The 20967-nt window shown below is 39.1% G+C and overlaps 1 long non-coding RNA gene and 1 pseudogene across 1 annotated transcript in view; both read left to right on the forward strand.

Moving 5' to 3' along the window:
- LOC150012637 (uncharacterized) overlaps positions 1 to 13938 on the forward strand; it is a 61146-nt gene extending 47208 nt beyond the window's left edge. The window contains exon 3 of the long non-coding RNA XR_016510766.1: positions 13738 to 13938. This is a non-coding gene — a long non-coding RNA (uncharacterized LOC150012637). The remainder of the gene's footprint in view (positions 1 to 13737) is intronic.
- Positions 3244 to 4798, forward strand: LOC150012639 (spermine synthase pseudogene; annotated as a pseudogene).
- Positions 13939 to 20967: the final 7029 nt, after the last annotated feature.

The following is a 20967-nucleotide window of genomic DNA, read 5'->3' on the forward strand; positions in this document are numbered from 1 at the left end:
GCGGGCTTCCTCTAGCAACCCAAATATGTGTGGAATTGCCTTTATTTTTTATTTATTTATTTATTTTTGAAATTTCTTTTAAAAGTAAGATTCATCTACAACCAACAATGCTGAATTTATTCTCATTAGTGTTTCTGAAATCAGGCATTTAAAAAAGAAGCAGATTCTGTGTTATTTTATAAATGTGTATCCATTTTGCCTATAGAAAGCATAGTGATGAAAGAAAAACTTCAATATGAAAAAAAAATAAAATAAAATTTGAATGGCTAGAGTCTTATCTTAGTTGATTTGGGCTGCCATATTAAGATACCATACTGGACAGCTTAAACAGCAAACATTTATTTCTAATAGTTTTAGAGACCAGAAGTCCAAGATCAAGGTGTTAGTGTGTAGACCTTCCTGGTCTACAGACAGTCATCTACTTATAGTATCCTTATGTGGCAGAGAAGAGAGGAAGAGCTCTGGTTTCTCATAGGACACTAATTCTATTTATAAGAATTCCATTTTCATAACCTAATTACCTCCCAAAGGCCTCATTTCCAAATACTGTTACATTGGGAGTTAGGATTTCAACATATGAATTATTTTTTTGGTAGAGGGATTGGGACACAAACATTCAGTCCATAGCAAGTCTTCACTAACTGAGACACCTAATAAAGTAAAGGAGGTCTGTCTGGAAAAAGTCCATTAATTATTAATACAATGAGAATGGTTTGTAAGACATTGATGTAACCTGGCAGCCAAGGAAAGGAGAGTGGAATGCGCATGTATGAACAGTGACTACTTCACTGTACTAGTCAGTGGGGACAGTAGACTTTGTTGAGTGAGCATGTGTACTGTGTGGCCAATGCATTAAAAATGACTGAGTGAGTAGAGCAATGAATCTGCATCAAACTTTGTGTTAAGATTGAACATTCCCCTCAGAAACTATTGAGATGATTCAGAAGGCTGTAGCTATGGGCCACTGATGACTGGCAGCTTCATCACAACAATGTGCCTGCTCATGCATCACGTATCCTGCAGGTTTTTTTGGCAAAACATCAAATCACCCAGGTGATTCAGCCCCCCTAGAGCCCAGATTTGGTGCCCTGAAACTTCTGGCTTTTCCCAAAACTAAAATCACCTTTGAAAGGGAAGAGATTTCAGAATGTCCACAAGTTTTGGGGAGCTGATGGTGATTGGGAAAACTGTGTGGGGTCTCAAGGTGCGTACTTTGAAGGTGATTGAGGTGTCATTGTCCTATGTACAATGCTTCTTGTATCTTCTTCAATAAATGTCTCTATTTTTCATATTATATGGCTGGATACCTTCTGGACAAACCTCATATCCTGCTAAATGGAAATCTATAGATTCTTTACCTTTTTTCCTGTCTCTGCAGTCACTCATGAGTATTGACTATTTATTGATTGTCCCTCTCTCTCCCATGTGGAGGAGACCACTATTTAAAGATGCACAAGACACAATTCTGATCCTTTAAGCATTTAATTTTAATTTGCAAAGAAGGTATGCACACCCAAAAATTTTGTTCCCATTCCTCTCCTTTCTTCCTCCTCCTCCAACTTCATCTGCACCTTTTCCCTTTGGAGCTATCAAAGACTATAAGGTACATTTAGCTTAATCATCTGGATTCAACATTACTCATCTAGTTAACATAGATTGGTTAGAAGTTGTGCTCCTTTTCTTTCTAAGTCATTTTCAATAACACAGCTTACTGTACCATAGACATACCCAGTAAGATGAAAGAAACCTGCAACTCTCTTGATTTGCACTGACATCAGCCAAATGTCTTAATGTTATGTTCATGGCTTGCTTCAGAACTTTTTTTGAGATCTGCGCTCATTTCTGTCTCCTCCTAGAAGCCACAGATTTTTATAAGAATTCACTTCCAGATAAGTAGCTGGAAGACAAGAACATTTTGGAATAGTAAGGCATATATGTTTACCTGAAAGTAGCAGGACATGACGGTAAATCTGGTTGCTATTTTTACCCAGAGGTATGTGTGGGAAAACATCTAGACATTGTATTGCTCTGATATTTTAATTATCAGAGAGTGACAACTACTTAGTTTTTAAAGAAAGAATATGAGTTGGTCATCAACAGTACAACTAGTGAGTGGGGATGAGCTTTCTGCTATTGATGGCCTTGGGGCACTGGAAGGCATATCTGCTAGTTATTTTAGTACTTTGTTCTGAATAGAGGCCACAATCAGTACGTTTTAGGACGTTGGGAAAAAGGTCGTGAGGCTAATGTTGATTTAACTTTGATATCCATTTTTTGTGCAAGGTTAATCATATTTTGCATTTTATATAGGTTGAAATGATAGACTCTTGGCAATTTCACATGCTTTAATCTAATATTATCCCCATTTTTAATGATGAAAACACACCAACACACACTTTTATATCCACTGCTATTCCTCCAGCTCCCCATCCAAGCTTCTTGCTTTGTGGTATAAAACAATTGTTCTCAAACTTCAGAGGGCAAAGCTCGTTAGAAAGTAGATTGCTGGTCTTCAATCTTAGTGTCTGATTCAGTAAGTTTGGGGAGGGGCCAGTGATTTTGCACTTCTAACAAATGCCCAGGTGATGTGGCTGCTACTGGTGCAGGATTGCACCTTAGAAACCGCTGGTACAGAGGGACGACATCCTCAATTCTGTTCCTTTAAAACTTACTTTTCCTTTTCCCCTTCGGATTTCAAACAACATTAAAAATATAGATTTCCTTTAAAAGTAGCTTCCAAACCTGATGCTTTTTTTCACTTTTCCTCAATTTGTATTTCCTGTGTATAATTCATAACACAGAAACGGTGTCAGCTTGATTTTGAAAGACCACAAATGTTTCTATTTATACAGACATAATTCTAGAGAAGCTATCTAATAGATTAAGTAACACTAAAAGTCTAAAATTTAAAGTATTGGGAGATGAGTGATAGGTAACAGAGCAAATAAAGTTTTATGGGTAAATGGGCTAATGCACTGGAGAGTCACACATCCGGTTTGAGGCTATACTGGTTCTCCCTTCAAGTTCTTCCCACTACTGAGATTCTATGAGCAAAAATGCACTGAGAAAAACCAGCCAGGAATGATTAGCTCCACTTTATCGATAAGGAAACAAATTCAGAGCAGTAAAATGGTTTTCCCATGGCTGGTCTGGAAAACCTTGTTAAGTGATATTACAAACTAAATAGGCAGTCCCCGCCGGCCACAGGCTGACCCACCGCGCGGTCCCCCAGTTTCCCCGCCGCCGCCTCCCCCAGGCATGGCCCAGGGCCTCGCCTCACTATGGCAGCAGCACAGCACAGCACGCTCGACTTCATGCTCGGCGCCAAAGCTGATGGTGAGACCATTCTAAAAGGCCTCCAGTCCATTTTCCAGGAGCAGGGGATGACAGAGTCGGTGCATACCTGGCAGGACCATGGCTATTTAGCAACCTACATCAACAAAAATGGCAGCTTTGCCAATTTGAGAATTTACCCACATGGATTGGTGTTGCTGGACCTTCAGAGTTACGATGGTGATGCGGAAGGCAAAGAAGTTGACAGTCTTTTGAACAAAGTAGAAGAAAGAATGAAAGAATTGTGTCAGGACAGTACTAGGCGGGTGAAGCGGTTACCACCCATAGTTCGAGGAGGGGCCATTGATAGGTACTGGCCCACTGCTGATGGCCGCCTGGTTGAATACGACATAGATGAAGTGGTGTATGATAAAGATTCACCTTATCAGAACATTAAAATTCTGCACTCGAAGCAGTTTGGAAATATTCTCATCCTTAGTGGGGATGTTAATCTGGCAGAGAGTGATTTGGCATATACCCGAGCCATCGTGGGCAGTGGCAAAGAAGATTACACTGGCAAAGATGTGCTGATCCTGGGAGGTGGAGATGGGGGCATTTTATGTGAAATAGTCAAACTGAAACCAAAGATGGTCACCATGGTAGAGATTGACCAAATGGTGATTGATGGATGTAAGAAATACATGCGAAAAACGTGTGGTGACGTCTTAGACAACTTAAAGGAGACTGCTATCAGGTTCTAGTAGAGGACTATATTCCAGTACTGAAGAAGTGCGCCAAAGAAGGGAGAGAGTTTGATTATGTGATTAATGATTTGACAGCTGTTCCAATCTCCACATCTTCGGAGGAAGATTCCACATGGGAGTTTCTCAGACTGATTCTTGACCTCTCCATGAAAGTACTGAAACAGGACGGGAAATATTTTACACAAGGGAACTGTGTCAATTTGACAGAAGCCCTGTCACTCTATGAAGAACAGCTTGGGCACCTGTATTGTCCTGTGGAATTCTCAAAGGAGATCGTCTGTGTCCCTTCATACTTGGAATTGTGGGTATTTTACACTATTTGGAAGAAAGCTGAACCTTGAAGATCAGTATTCCCTAATCGTGTGTGCTTACAAGTAGCCTTCCTGACCATCACATGCTGTACGTGACATCAAGACAAGTCAGGCAATTGATTGTGAATACCTTCCAAGTTTTCTTTTTTAATTATTATTTTTAATTTAAAAAAGCAAATGGAAATGTATATTTTGACGAACTAGGGTGTTATTTTTTGAAAGTCAGCTGAAGGATGACTAGATAGCATAGCAAAGGCTGCTAAATGCACTGAACCCCTAGAATGTGATTTTCGTTACTTTTTTCCCCGTGTGGGCTGTTTTTGTTTTTATTTTGGTAGACTTTGAATTTGGTTGTTTGGAAGAATGAACATCATTGTTTTGTTCTGGAGGGCAGTTCTTGATGGCGTTTCTTTTCCCCAAAATTAATCGACTTAGATAATTAAAATTTGGTGCTTACATCAAAATTAAAAAAAAAAAAACAAAAAACTAAACTGAAGCATATTAAATATTTTAAGAGTTTATTTGAGCAAAAATTAATTCCAATCTGGCAACACCAAAATGGAAGTGGTTAGGAACCTGGGGAAACACTATTTATTATAAAGAAAGTGTGAAAGCAAAGAAAGGATATTATTTGATTGGCTATAGCTTAAAGCCTAGTTGGCTGTTTGTGATTGGTTGTTCTTAGCATTTTGATTTGGTAACCTTCAGGCATTTACAGGTTGATTTTGGTTTGCTTCCATAGGATACTATAGCTTTAGAGACACCTCTGTCTCCTTGCTCAATTTAACAGTGGTTCAGCCACACCTCGAAGTTATGCCAGAGGGGTAACAGAGCATAGGACATGAGGGAACAACACACATTTTGGCCTAGGATATTCCTCTAACTTCTACTCACGTTCACCCCCGTTAAAAAACAAATACATTAGGGGCAAACAGAAAATGTTATTTTAAACATGATTCACCAAAAATATCTAAAACCTCAGCATGAACAATCCAGATAGTCACCAGATGCTCTGGCTATTTGCTACTAAATGCCTGGGTCTTCAGAAACACCACTATTTTTGTTTGTAGCACAAACAGCATCTTCCTCTCTGCTTTGTCTTCTGGACTCTCTCAAGGACTTGAAAAATGTATTTTCCTCTCTTTGTTTCCCTGTGTCCTTCTCTTTCTTTCTTTATCTCATCTATATTTTTTGTTTCTGACTTTATCACACCAACTTCTTTTTTTTTTCTACCTAATTTGCTTTACTCCATCCAACTCTTTTCTCTGTGTTTTGCCATTTCAATAACGTGAAATGCTTTTCACTTATCAGGACTTTCCCTAAAGGTTTTAGTGGGCTTTTCTCTAAATGAGAAGTGCTAGTAACTGGTTTTGCTCAGCCTTGAAAAAATCCCCAGAAAAGCCAACAAGATGTTAATACTCTTTAGATTTTACAAAGGACAAAGCAGCTGGAAATATTTTTTAGTAGGCAATTACTTTTTCTTTAAAAGTTGGAGTGATCCCAGTGGTTCTTCTTCCTGGAATAATTGCCCCATACTGTTCGGACAAGTCACCTCACGCCTATGAACATCGGCTTTCTCACCTGTAAAAGGATGACAATAATGTCTTCTCATGGAGCTGTTATTGAGATAAAATGAAAAAGTATGCTTCAACTCTCTATTGTTATTATCTTCCAGAATAACAATAGTTCATTTGTTTATTCATTCATTCATTCATTCATTTAAGGATTGTGCTAGTCACTGTTCATAGAATAGTGAACACAATAAGCTTTTGGCTCAAAGAGAGAATCTTAAAAGCAGCAAGAGGAAAGAAGAGAATTATTACCTACAAGGAAGGTCCCAGAAGACTCTCAGCTGACTTCTCAAAAGAAACTTTGCAGACTAGAAGGGATTGGCAAGAAATATTCAAAGTGATGAAAAGCAAGGGCCTACAATCATGATTACTCTACCAGCAAAGCCATCATTTAGAAACAAAGGGCAGATGAAGAGCTTCCCAGACATGAAAAAGCTAGAGTTCATCATCACCAAATCATTATTACATGAAATGTTAAAGAGATTTATTTAAGAAAAATAAGAGGAATATTAAAACTATGAACAATAAAATGTCAATAAATACACTTCTATCAACAATTGAATCTAAAAAACAAACTAAACAAACAAGAAAGACAGAATCATGGGTATGGACAGTGTTTTGATGGTTGCCAGATGGGAGGAGGTTGGGGGATGGGTGAAAAAGGTGAAGGGATTAAGAAGTACAAATTGATCATTACAGAATAGTCATGGGGATGTAAAGTACAGACAGCATAGGGAATAGAGTAGGCAAAGAGCATACGCGTCATATATACAGAATCCATGGACATGGACAATGCTGTGGGATTGCCTGAGGAAGTGGGGGTGGTGCTGGGTAGAGGGAGCCAGAGGGGAAAAACTGGGACACCTGTAATAGCATTATCAATAAAATATAATTTAAAAAAAGATTAGTGTTTGACTCATGGAACTCATAGTCTATCAGAAGAGACAGACCAAAGCAAATACTTGTAAAAATAATAAACTGAAACAAGGACTACAAAGGAAAACACTGTGCAACAACATGCAGTGAAGGAAAAGCACATTATGTCATGAACATGTACAATGGGAGGACCTGGCTTGCCTGCAGGAGTGGGTGGTCAAGCATGGCTTCCCCACTGAAATGACCTTTAAACTGTAGTTCAAAAGATGGGTTTGGGATTAACCGGATAGTGAATGGGGAAGAGAGAGTTCCAAACAGAGGGAATAACATGTGCAAAGGCCTAAAAAATGTGGGAAAGAACTTGGAACATTTAAGGAATTTGTGACAAGCCCATATATTCAGAGGTTAGAAAGCCAGGGAAGGTGGGTTATGAGATACAGTTGCAGAGGAGGGTGGGAGCAGAACCACCAAGGGTCTATGGGCTACAAGAAGGATTTTGTCTTTTCTCCCCGAAGCATTTGGAAGACTTTGAAAGGATTTAAGCTGAGAAATGATATAGTCAGATTTTCCTTTTGACTCTTTGGGTTAGAATAGATTGGAGAAGTGAAAGAATGGAAGAGGGATATCTGTTAGGAGGCTCCTAGAATTGTCTAGATGAGATAGAGTGGCTTGGATTACAGAGGTGGGAGGGAGTTGGAATGGAACTTTAAGATACTTAACAGATAGAATTGTTGGGTTTTGTGAATCATTGAGTAGGTATAAGATGTGAGGCTGAGGATGATTAATGTGATTTCCAGATTTCTCTGTAGAGTGCCTGGTGGTGAGGCTGCCATTTACTCTCAGAACACATTTGAATGAGAAGCTCACTTTTTCCATCTTGGTTATACTGTTTTACAGAGGCCTGTAAAAGATGCACATAAAAATGTCTGATGAGCAACCAGTTCAATATATAGATCTGAAATGAACAGAAAGAGGGTTGATAGGATATTGAAACAGGAGTAAATGAGGAAAAAGTACACAGCAAACCAGCTAAACCAGAATGATAGCGTATCTAGAGCTTAGTTAATCTGTGTATGGAGGGAAAGGGGAAAGGGGGAGATGGAGGTTGTGCAAATACTCAGTGTGGGGAGCGGATGTGTCTTTGTTGGCAGGAGTTATTTTTGCTTTAAAGTGGTAGTTTCAAGCTCAATCAGAATCCCTTGGGTAGCTTATTTAAGGTAGGGTTCAAAATCTCAGCCTGAGAGGACCCAGACCTTGGGCAGAGTAAGTTAGTTCTCTGAGAAGCTGGGGAGAGAGAGGAGAGGAAAATATAATCCCTTTGTATTCCCCTTCCCCATTACTATACATAACATATAAATAATTGCATATCTTTAAAAACCACTTTTCATAGCAAATTTAACACTCTATATAAACAGGAAGCCCTGACAGGTATGACTCAGTTGGTTGGGCATCAGGCAGCAAAGCTAAAGATCATTGGTTTGATTGCTGGTCAGGGCACATGTCTGAGTTGCAGGTTTGGTTCCTGGTCTGGGGTCATACGAGAGGCAACCTATCAATGTTTCTTTCTCACATCATTATTTTTCTCCCTCTCTCTCTCTCTCCCTTCCTCTTTCTCTAAAAACAAATAAATAAAATCTTTAAAAAAATAAAAGTAGGAAAAAGGTATACTTAAATGTAGCAATAATGATCTCTCTTTAGATATGGAAAATTAATAGTTTTATTGATTGCAATGGGAAAAAAGTGTTGGTTCGATAGTCATCCAGGTTTGATTCCCACTGAAAACATTTGTATTTTGTGTAGAGAACTGTACCCTGTTACCTCATAAATATTATAATTATAATCTTCATGATTTTTACATTATTATCTTGTCTCTGATCAGAGACAATAAGGACAGAAACATAACCAACCTATTCATTCATCAACCTATCCATTCATTTCATGCAATATAAAATAGTAGTTAACAGCAGGGACCCTGGAACTAATCTGTCTGGGTTTAAATCTCAGCTCTGTCACTCACTGGCTGTGTGTTTTTGGGAAGGTCACTTACCCTCTCTGTGCCTCAGTTTCCACATTCATAAAATAGATATAATAGTAATTTCTATCTTATACGATATTATAAGGATTAAGTGAATTAATATATGTAAGGCGTGTAATGATGAAGCCTCAATTATACTAATTGCTTTTTATGTTATTAGTATGTACAATGTCCTAGACATGGACACTATGGCTCTGCCCTTATGGAGTTTAAAGTCTAGTGGGGAGTTCAGACAGGAGATACTGGAATGGGCCAGGACAAGCCTGATGAAGGCACACAGGAAGGTAAGTAAACGGATTCCAGTCATGTCTGATTTCAGATCTGACAGATGAGGGGGATTGCAGTGTGAGTTTGGGGGAAATATGTTCTGAATTCCATAAACACTTTTGCATGCAACTCATTCATAATCATAAAAACATTTATCTTCTGCTTTGCAATTTTCAGTGATTATGCATACCTTAACTTATTTGATTCTTTTATCAAATGAAATCAGTACCTTGGATCTCTTTCTCTGGTTCAGTTCTGGGGAAAGAGTGTCATAAAAATAAGCCATAGTTCATAATCTCAAAGAATAAAGTTTAGTGGATTTTTTTGGTTTCAATTTTATATAAATGGAAATTGAGGTTTGGAGGAATTGAGACGTGCTCGAAGCCATGCAGCTGGTGCTACCAGAATGATATGAACTCCATTCTCTGGATCACATATAGGTTTTAGTCCTTTTAGCACATATATGGTGGCCCTGAAACTAGATGAAACCACCCATTAATGGACGCAAACTATCTGAGTTTCTTTCCTCAAGGTAATGTAGAAAATTGCTTACTTTGATTTCAAAAACCCTAATGTACAAAATTATGTAGAAAAAGAATAAACAGGGCCTCTGATTGTGTTTTCTGTGGCTGGGCAATGTCACAACACATCAGGTATATCCTGGTAGAAATAAAAAATCATTCTGAGCCTCCTTATTCAGTGAATTTCCTAGGCTAGAATGCCAATGCATTCTGGGGCACAGGTGGTTAAAGTCACCACTTAGGGTTTGGAGCCAAAGACAACTGTCCAAAATCAAAGGTAAGCTCAGGTGGCAGGCAGATGGGAAAGGTTGGGCCTTAGAAAACAAGAAATCTACTTCTATGAGAGCGGATAAGTTCAAGGGCACCCAAAGTCAAAGAGTCAGAGTCAAGATTCAGCCATAGTGAGTGGAAGAATAAAAGGTGGGTGAGGGAGCAGTCAGGGCAACTCAGAAGGACAGATCTGTATCAGGGAAACTGGATCCCTGAACAGGCTTCCTGTTCCTACTTCTGAGGCTTTCTTCAGCAATGATTTGGCAGGAGTCAGTCACAGCAGGGTTGGTCTAGACTGCACGGGTGAGAACCAGCAATCAGTTCCTGGGCTGAAAGGAGCCAGACTGTATGGAATGAGACAGGTTACCTGAAGGCTAGCCCAGCGTCCGGCTAGTCAGTTGCAGAGCCTTAGGAGATAGTAGCGAAGTCTCAGGCTCAAGAGAATGCATGCTTATACTGTTGAGGATTTCTGCTTGGCAAAAACATCATGTTTGACTTGAAAGGAAAAAGCTTTAAAAAGTGTTTATTTCTCTAGAAGATTCATAGTAGTTGAATCGGAGGTGGCTTTTGGTGAAGGGACGGGAAAATGACGCAAACCACAAATCCTTTTCAGTGAGTCAGAAGCACTGTCTTTGAACAGTGTAGAGGTCTGAAAGCTTCTCAAAAATCTAAATATTTGGATTCCTATACCACTCCTCCAACTGGAAACTGGTTTGAGATACTGGAACAAGAGTAAATTTGAGATCTAAGGATGATGGAAACCCTCCCAGGGTGCTTAAAATATGCCAGCCCCTCTTCTGAGCACTATATATGTGCTCATTTAATTATTTCAGTAACCCCAGAAGTCCTATTATTAACACTATTTTACCATTGAGGTAACTGAGATATAGAGCAGTTAAGTGGCATGTCCAGGATCGCACACAGCCTGAAGTTCATGGAATCCTGCAGAACACGGATATGGTAAAATATTACAATCTCATTTGCTTTCTTTATCAGCAGTCATGGGACCAGAAACATTTTTTGAGACCATAATCTCAAATGAGTGCTTCCATGTAGCTAAGAGGCTATATTTTCTGTCCTGCAGTTAGCCTAAACTTTGGCTAGAGCAGGGGTTATTACTGTGCTGAGCAGTGAAGTGTTTAAAATCTCTGAAGCTTTTGTGTTGTAAATGGAGGCAGATAAGTTTCAGAAGCATCGCTATTATTTTGCACAATCTTCTCTTCCCACACTGTTACTGGGTTAGAGTAAGGGCTAAGAAGAGGGGTGGACCCAGACTGCCGAACTTACTAGTCATGCAGTTTGAAAGTTATCTTACAAACTAATTTGGTATACTATGGAGCTAGTGTTTAAATTATAGTTAAAAGGATGGGCTATTCAATAAATTGGCTCTCCATTTGGAAAAAAATCAGACTTCTATCTCACACCATAAACGCAGGTGAATTAAACACATAAATACCAAAACTATGTAAAAATTGTTTCAGTGTACAGATGTTTATAAATTAGAGACAAAAGCAAATAAAAATACATAAAAATATTGATAAATTTCATGACTTATACCTTATAAGCCCTTGTACAACAAAGTTTAATTAAAAATTAGAATATAACTAGTAGATTGGAAGAAAATATTTCCAACACATGTAACAAACTGAGGATTCATATTAGAAATAAAAATAAATGACAGAAAAGTGCAAAAACTATAAGAACTAATACATATAAATGGACATACAAATGAGCCAGTAAACTCAATAAAAGATATTTGACCTCACAGAAATAAAAATTAAGATATACCATTTTAAATACTAGTTTGAAAAAAAATTAAAATATTTGATGACATCGAATACTGGTAAGGAGGTAGTTGAACATATTATCATACACTATTGGTTGGAGTGATAACTAAGTTAATAAAGACGGTGATTTGTCAGCACCTATTAGAACTAAACATGCACATCCCATCTGCACATATAAAGAAGAAAGAACATAAAGAATGTTCATCGTTGCACTGTTTGTAACAGTAAAAAAAAAGGAACAACTTATATTTCCACTAGATCAGAAACGTTGAAATTCATGGTAGTATTTTTCATACTATGGAATTCTAAGACGTTTAAAGGGATGAGTTAGTTATATTTGTAGCAACATGTTCAGATCTCTAAGCCTATTTGTCAAGTGAAAGACCCAAGTTGCTGAATGATGTGTAGAAGAGGATGCCATTTATTAAAAACAAAAGAAAACACTTGGCATTGTCAGACCTTGTCATTTTAGCATTCTTGGTGGCAAGTCTCAATGGGGTTAAATTTGCATTTCTTTGATAACTAATGATGGTGCACACCTCTTTATAAGTCATTAAGTCATGGGATACCTTTTTTCTTTCTTTTTTTTTTAGAAGAGTTGATCAGGTCACTTGCCCATTTTTTAATTAGTTGTCTATGTTTCTTTTGTTGAAGTTTTTGACTGTAGAATTGATTTTCAATTCTATCTTCAAAAAGTATATTGTCAATTACATGTAATTATAGAACTTTTTGCCAATCTGTGACTTGACTTTTCAGTCTCTTAATGTCAGCAAAAATATAAATTAACTGAAATTCTAATACATTGCTGGTGGGACTATAAACCGATATGGAACTTTGGAAGCTCTTTTGGTAATGCTCATAAAACTGAACATATGTATAACCTATGATTGAGCAATTTGCTCCTGGGTGTATGAATGGAATACAAATGAGATCCAGTAGTCATTAAAAGGCACGTACAGGGGCACTTACAATGCTTAAAAAGCTCCAAACTGGAATAAACTCAGATGCCCATCAATAGTAGTAGAATGGATAATAAATTCTGGTATATTTGTATAATGAAATATTACATAGGAAAAATAAAGAACAAACCATTATTATATAAAAAATATAGATGGCCTCACATAATTAAAAAAAGAAGCATATGAGTGCATATTTTATTATTCCATTTATACAAATTTCAAGACCAAGCTATTTTAATCTATGATGATAGAAGCCAGACTACATTTGAAGAGTTATTGATTAGGAGGGGCCATTTTGGAGATCTAGATATATTTTGATATGGGCATACACATACGTTTGTAAGTATATATAAAATCTGTTAAGATGTACACTTAAGATTTGTGCAATGTATTTTATATAATTTGTACTTAATAAAAAATTTTAAACTTTTAGAAATACCCCATGAGATAGACTCTATTATCATCCAAATTATACAAATGAGGAAGGTGAGGTACAAAGGTTGAGTATCTTCCCCAGGTCCCCCAGATGGTATTGGAGGTAGGATTCAAACGGTGTATCTGGTATCTGTTGCCACAGTAACCCTTCATAAACAGCCACGCAGCCTCGGTGGCTTACAACGAGAAGCATTTGTTTAGCTCACCAATGTATGGGGCTCAGCTGATCTGGTCTGGGCTCAGCCGTGTCTGGGGGTTGGTTGGCTTTTGACTTGGTGACTGTGGCCTCAGTGGGACGACTGAGTTGTGTTAGCGCTGTTGCTCTGCAGTCCGCACATGGTCTCCGGCTGTGAGACGAGAGTAAGAGCGGGCAAGCCCAACTGTAAAATGCTGTTCAAGTCTGTTTATGCCATTTTATTGGCCAATGCTAGTCATGTGACTGAGAGTAGAGTGAGAATAGGTGGGAAATGTAGAGTTACATAGCAGGAACATAGATTTAGGGGGGGATAAATGATTGTGGGTCATTATTTTAATTCAACTACCACAGGCTCCAGGAATTAATCACGAGCTGAAGTCTGGAAAACTTGGGTCCAGTGTCAGTCAACACTCGCTAATATGTGATTTGTGTGCAATTACTTGACTTTAATTCATGATTTCTTTTTCTGTAGAATGATGACCGTAACCATACAACAATGAGCCACCCTGGTTTCCCATCTATGGATCAGAGAATGAGGATGTTAATAATTCAGGAAATCTCCGTTGTCCATGTGCACACTAGCTTCTCACCACTTCGACCTTGAAGCAAATAAACAAAAAAGAAAACAATGAAGCATTTTCTAAACCATCTAAATGTTCAATATCATTTCAAAGCCAGCTTATTTTATTGTTGGTATTCTAATTCTTTGGAAATACATAATCATCAACAGCCTTTTTTAATGTTCTTCATTGTCTGGAGTTTCAGTAAAATGGGTTTTAAGTGTATATTTAAAGCCTGGAATAGTTCTAGTATCCCGTGTCTGTCCTATATCAGGATGAATATCAGACAATATGCCCTGAGTTTTGGGTCAGAAAATTTCAGCATGTTAAGGCATAGAAATAATTAAATTGACTAGATTTTTCCAAATTGCCTTTTCACTGTGCTTAAGAAAATACCCAATAGCACCTAACACTCACTGTATGAGCAATACAACTATTGTAAACACAGGTCAGGGCTCTTGGCCCATATATAAGCATGATGAAGGCCTTGGGTCAGGTGTGCCAGCCTGTGATCAGAGGGCCACTGAGGTGGAATTGCAGGACCTGGTTCGTACATGGCCTCTCATGTTCTTTCTTCCTCCTTTGTGTTTTGCCTCCTCTCAGCATTTTTCTGCTTTCCTGCTTGTTTTCTCTGTTTTCTTAAATAGACTTTGTTTTTTAGAACAGTTTTAGGTTCAGAGCAAAATTGAACATAAGCTAGAAAGATTTCCATATAACCTCTGTAACCACTAATGCAAGCGCCCCGCCCCCACCAGAGTGGCACATGTTTACCATTGATGAACCTACACTGACACATCAGAATCACTTTCATTTGTAGTCTGTAGTTTACATTAGAGTTCACTCTTTGTAATGTACATTCAACAGCTTGTTTCCTTTTAAAAAATTATCTTGGCTTTATGTTTTAGGCCTAATGGCTAAAAATTTGGCAGATTCTGGTCCTCATCTATGCCAGGTGCACTGGAATCAGGGAACTTCTTCCAAGGCCATGATGCCCAGGTATGATTGCATTCTGATGGGAAATATTTGTATTCTGCACTGCTGCTCCTGGAGTGCAGCTTCTCATCATTCTGGATCTTGAATCCCCTAAGAAAATTATTTATTTTCTCATCAAATACTTAATGACATTTGGGGGCTGAGGATATAAGAGAAAAACAACAGAGTCATTGGCCAAACGGAGATCACATTCTGGTGTGCAGGCCATCAAGTAAACAAGCCACTACACTGCAAGTGATCAGTCCTAGTGGGTCCTCAGTGGTCCCTCCTAGCTCACATTTATCTTGCATATCACTGCCAAATTAATAAAACACTAGTATTTCATCAATGTAATGTGCAGCCCTGATTCCCATGTTGCTTGGAAATTTCCTGTAGGATGGATGTTGAAATTTAATTTGTGTTCTAGAATGACTGTAGATTCCAATGATCAAACCAGAGGCCAGTGGGTATTGGTTTGTCCTCTGCAGACTATCAAGGGACCCCCAGGAGTGAGGAGGAGAACAAAACTGATGCATTTTTCATATAACATGACTCCTTTGTGTCTGTTTTTCCTCTCTCAGGGTGAAATGGCTAATCAAATACAAGAGATATACAAATTCTGGGCACTCAGAGGAATTAAAAATTTTAAAAACATTATTCAAGTTAAATTTTACCTCTTTCTAAATTCTGTTTCTGCAGCTTCCAATGATTTCCACTGTCTGTACCACATGTTTTTTTTTTTTTTTTTTTTTTTTTTTTTTTTGCTGAACTAGCTGGAGCTAATCTCTTTGAGTGCAATGTTTTTTTAAGGTTTATGAAGGAATCCCCAGCCATCCTATATATTCTCTTCTCACTCGATTACTAGTGTGGCTTCTGCCAGCCCATTCCTCACATTCCGCAGGAATGGGCTGAAGAATGTCCTTTTCCTCATTGAGCGTGTGCCTCCACAGGTGAGGATAGGACTAGAGAATGTTGATACTGCAAGATTTGTGATGGGATGTAGAGATGATTTTTGTTTTTGCCTCTCCTGGTTTCAGGTGGAGAGCAAAGTTCAAGATGTTGGCTTCTGGTTGTTGAAGGAACATATATATGTTGAAAAAAATTTGTGTGTATGTCAGGGGAGGGCTGGAAAGACTTTTTTAAAGGATCATAGAAAAGTTCTTCACAATAGTGACATTGTATTCTAAAGCCTTTTATTTTTTTCATATCATCAAAGGGTAGATGTAAAAGTCTTTGCAATTATGATAAGAGGTTCTAACAAGGACACATATACTAAGGGAAGGGCCCAGAAAAATACAGTGGCCTGAGTGAGACCTATTTTGCTGTGAAGCTAGACTGATCAGCATAGTATAGTAACAGCTGGCCAGCAAGACTAGAAAGAGAGATATGACAGTGAGATGGCCCAGGCTCATGCCAAGAATTCTTTGGGTGGAGAAGAATCCCACGGTTGGTGTCCTTAGCTTATGTAAATCAAGCACAATGCTCAGGCAAAACTCAACTTGTATATGAATTTTTGTAGTTTCTTACAGTTAAACTTATTTCTAACAAGATATCCCAAATGATATCAATGTACGCTTAATAAATTCAAGGTAAGCATTCCTTCCTATTTTCTTCTAGATTTTGCATTTACATGTTGGAGTCAAACATAATATCAAAGCATCAGGGAGTAGTTGTCATGCCTCCTTATCCCAACAGCAGGGTTTCTAGTGGGCCACTGCAACCCAGTGCCACATCCGTGTGGCTCGTGACTGCTTGTCGTGCCACTGAAGCTTGCGAGACCTCTGCGAAGCTGCCCTGGGTTCTCCTGCTTCTACATCTCTCACAGCATTGAAGTCCACTGCTCTCATGCTGTGTTGGGAGCGGGACTGGCCGTCTTTGTGGAACTAGTCTCATGTATTTAGAAGTAGGACTGGCTATGCATAGGATAAGTAAGGAAGCTCCTCCTAGTGTAATGTAGCTAAAATACTTTTATTATACTTTCTGATTATAGAATATTATTTTCCCATTGAAAAAAATTCAGAAAATTAAGATAAGTGCTTAGATTAAAAAGAATATTAGGTATAATCACACCATTTAGATAAAGCCCTGTTAATATTTTGTTGTAGATTTGTTCCTATGCCTAACCAGGATATTGATATGGTTATATACAAAATACATATCTATATAAAATGAAATCCAATCATGATGTATGTATTGTCTGTTACCTGCATTTCCCCTTCAACTGTATTTGTGAACATCTATATATGTCAATACATATGGATCTATATAACATGTTGAGGGAATAACAAGTTACTCAACCATCCTTCTATTGATGAATATTTAAGTTTTCAATATTATACTGAAAACAGTGTGGTTACAAAAATCATCATTCTAAAAACAAAACTGCTGGGTCAAGGCAATGGACAGTTAATAGTTTGTATTCATTTAGACTTCAGTCAGCAATGAGTCCCAATGCCATGGTCTACACTGTGGGATTTGAAGACCGAGCCAATCTGTCTATAAGTCAGCATAACCTTAACCTTGTACGATAATCTTCCCATCAGCCCAGCATTATAAGTACAGTACACTAATAAGAACCTTCTTAGGGATTAGAGTCTTCTCCAGGAGGATATGACTGAAATGCTTTAATGATTAGGATAAATGGTTTCAAAAGACACACATAGGAAGCCCATGTTTGTATAAGTGTGTATGTATACATGCACAAATGTGCAGGCAGGCACAAGCCTAAGGGAGCAGCAGTGATTACAAGTATAAGTTCAGCACACATATGTTTAAGGTTTTTCTAGGAAAGGCAATTTTACAATTTCCTAATAAAACATTTAATTCTCAATAAGTACATTTATATAAGATGCATCATATAATCTATTAATATAACTATACTTACCAATTTGCAATATCTTTGGTCAGCTTGTTTGTTTTGCCTTTTGCTCAGGAAATACCATCACTGTGCATGGCTATTATCCTAAAAGAGCAGATAATGCCCTGTGTCAGGAAGGGTGGGCACCCCCCGCCCATAAAATGAAATCTTGAGTCCAGGTCATCAGGGCAGTCCTTCAGTGGAGGCAGGTCTGCAGCTGTTGCTTCCTCTCCTACTCTAACTGTGTCAGAGAGTGTGGACCACCCTGTGAGCCCCGTCTTCTTCTGCCTCATCTGCTCTCAAGTCATTCTCTCGTACTTCTCTGTTTTCAGAGTCAAGTGTGGGAGCAGAGAATTGGAAAATGCTCCATTTTCCTGTAGGTTGAGTGGAGACTTGGGGATGTTTTTGTTTAAACTTCACTAATCTATTCCAGACAGGTGGCCTTAAGCTTTCTCTCCCAGGTCTACCCCACCCTGTCCGGCTTTTGTTTGTGTTTAGTGTCACAAATTGCCTGATTTCTTTCTATTCACTCCTCCATTAAAAAAAAAAAAAAAAAAAGCCATGAAAAGAACATATACGCATATATGCATAGCCCATGGACCCAGACAACAGTGTGGTGAAGGCAGGGAAGGGTGGGGTGGAGGGGGAGGCAATGGGGGGCATCTGTAACAGTGTCAACAATACAAAAATTAAAAAATAAAAAAAGACAGCCATGTCCAAAAAAGAAAAGACATGAGAACTGTTCTGCTGTAGGCTTGGGGGGTGCTGATAAGTCTTGAAATGTCTTCTTTTTGTAACAGACACAAAAACAGGGTGATCATAATGTGAGGGAGTTTGCAACAGTGAGCGAAATGAAATTTAGAGAGAAGAAGAAGACAAAGAGGGGGAGACGGATGCATTTGAAGGGCTGCCACACAAGTTGTTCATGCTGCAAGAGACAAGGGGAGAGAGATGGCCAGATGCTCAGTATTGATTTTCAGGACAATGCAGTGACTCTTCCGCAGGGTCTAGGAGTGTGATGAAGAAACAAAGGTCAAAGTTGTTGCTAGAGACAAACTGAAAAGAGAGCCATTCATCCTCTTTGGCTGTAATCGTTCCCAGAAGTTTTAACTGTCTTGGTTTTTAATTTTCCTTTTTTTTCAACCTACCAACAACAAACTAACCCATGAAGGCATAATTTCATTGTGTGCCTCCTTAATAATTATGTTCTGGGATACGGATGGGAATGCACAGGATCCCCCCTCTCCCAAAATCTGGCTTTTCTGCTCAATCAGGGAGCACATTTTCTTTCTTTTCATGTCACCGATGAACTAAGAATGGCCATTTGCTGTTGAGGAAATAAGGAAGATGGATTATGATTTAGTGTTGAGTTTTGAAACTGTGGTAAACAAAATGTGACCTTCCACAGAAGCTGGCCTTTTGGGAGAGCTGAAAAGGAAGGCCCAGCTAGGAGTTGCTGGAGCTGGTCCTGGGAAAAGAGGGTGCCTTCCAGAAGGGTCCCAGAAGAAGGGAGAAAAGCTGTTTTGCTTTTCTTCTAGCAGCAGCTTTATCTATCTCAGTCCCCTCAACCCTCACACTACTGCCTCCTTCCCTTGGTTCCACAGCACTGAGGAAAGAAAGGCAGTGGAAGGAAGAGTTATATGGAGAGTAAAGAGCACCTGTGCACACCTTGCTGTGTGTAATCCTTAAAATAATGCATGTGGGTAGATATTATAGTTTCCCCCCACTTTCTGGATAAGGAAACTAAGTTCAGAGAGTTGAGTGACATTGTTGGGGTGACCCAGATAACAGGGACCAGAGGCAGCACTAAAACCCGGGTATCTGACTTCAATTTCAGACGTTTCCACTACGAATATAGCTCACTTGATTGCGCTTCATGGAAACTGCATTTTTATTCACATCCAGGCCTCCACTGGCTAAAAGATCACGACTTGCTGAAGGCTTGGATGAGAGTTAGGTTTTTTTGTGTGTGTTTGTTTGTTTGCAATAAAGTATTTTAAAATTACCATGTACATATTTTTTCTTAAGACATAATGCTATTTCACAGTTAATAGACTCCAGTATGGTGTAAACATGCATTTTATGTGTACTGTGAAAACAATTTGTGTTATTTGCTTTACTGTAAAATTCCCTTTATTGCAGTGCATGGATAGCAAGCACCCAGATGCACCAGTTCTTGCATATGATTTTACTTAGTATGTTGGTAATATAGATCATGTTGATTTTTTTTGTTTGTTTTGTTGTCATATTGCCAGAATCTCCAAGAAAATGTTTCAAAATGCCAGAAAAACTTGAAAGGGTAAAAGAACTAAGGTTATGGATTCCTGTGCATTCACTAATCTTTTCAGCAGAGCAAATAAAGACACAGGGCTTGTTGTTCATGTAGGTTGAATCACACATCAGGATTAAAATTTCAGAAGAAAATAATGGAAAAGCGTAAATACCAATCAAAGAAAAGTGGACAAGGGGTGGGAAGAATACGGAAATTTGAGAAATCTGGTTCCGTAATTACAGGACCTGAGTTTTAAACTCAGCATCGTTGCTTTGCGGCTTTGGGTAAGTTGGCTCGCTTCTCTCTACAAGCCTTAGTGTTGCTTTCTGCAAAATGATATTAATAGTATTTTCGTCATGCGTATTAGATAAAATAATCTTTGTAGACACAAGGTTGACTCTGTACAAATGACAGCCGTTATGATCTTAAAATGAAGGAGCAGGCAGGGTCTGGTACAAAGAGCCAAAGCCCACGTCCTCTTCTCCATCTGGGGTACATTTGGGGTCTTACAGGCAAGTTTTAAGGGCTTCCTTTCCGGAATGGGGGAGGAAATCACAGTGAAAGGATTTTCTTAGCCTTTAATGGAAACAGTTAAAAAGCAATAAATCAGGTGGACATATGCCTCTGACTCTTGCGCCGCTGCCAAATGGGTGATGCCCTCGGCTAGATGAAAGATTGCAGAAAGATAAAAAGTTCTTTCATCATTGCCCTCTCCCCCTCCCCCACAGCTCCCCTGGGGAAAAGCAGGCTCTGGCCGCAGGACCCTCTGGCGCCCGGCGGTTGCAGCCTGTGGACCAACGCTGCTCTCCCTTTCCTGCCGTTCATTGAGCAAAGCCCCCCGCCGCCGCCGCCGCCGCCGCCTCACCGCAGTTCCAGGCCTATTTTGCGCTCTGCCGGCCACGGGTTAAATGGCGACGCGGGCCAGGCAGCGGCAGTTCCAGCGTCGGGGCAGGCAGAGACCGCCAAGTAACCTTCCTGCGCCAGGGAGGGGCGGGTGGGGGCAGGTCCGGGCTCGGGCCGGACCGGCGCGGGCGAGCCTAC

Source organism: Furipterus horrens, unplaced genomic scaffold (assembly GCF_987537825.1).
Source record: "Furipterus horrens unplaced genomic scaffold, mFurHor1.1.pri manual_scaffold_4, whole genome shotgun sequence".
NCBI classification, from domain to species: Eukaryota; Metazoa; Chordata; class Mammalia; order Chiroptera; family Furipteridae; genus Furipterus; species Furipterus horrens.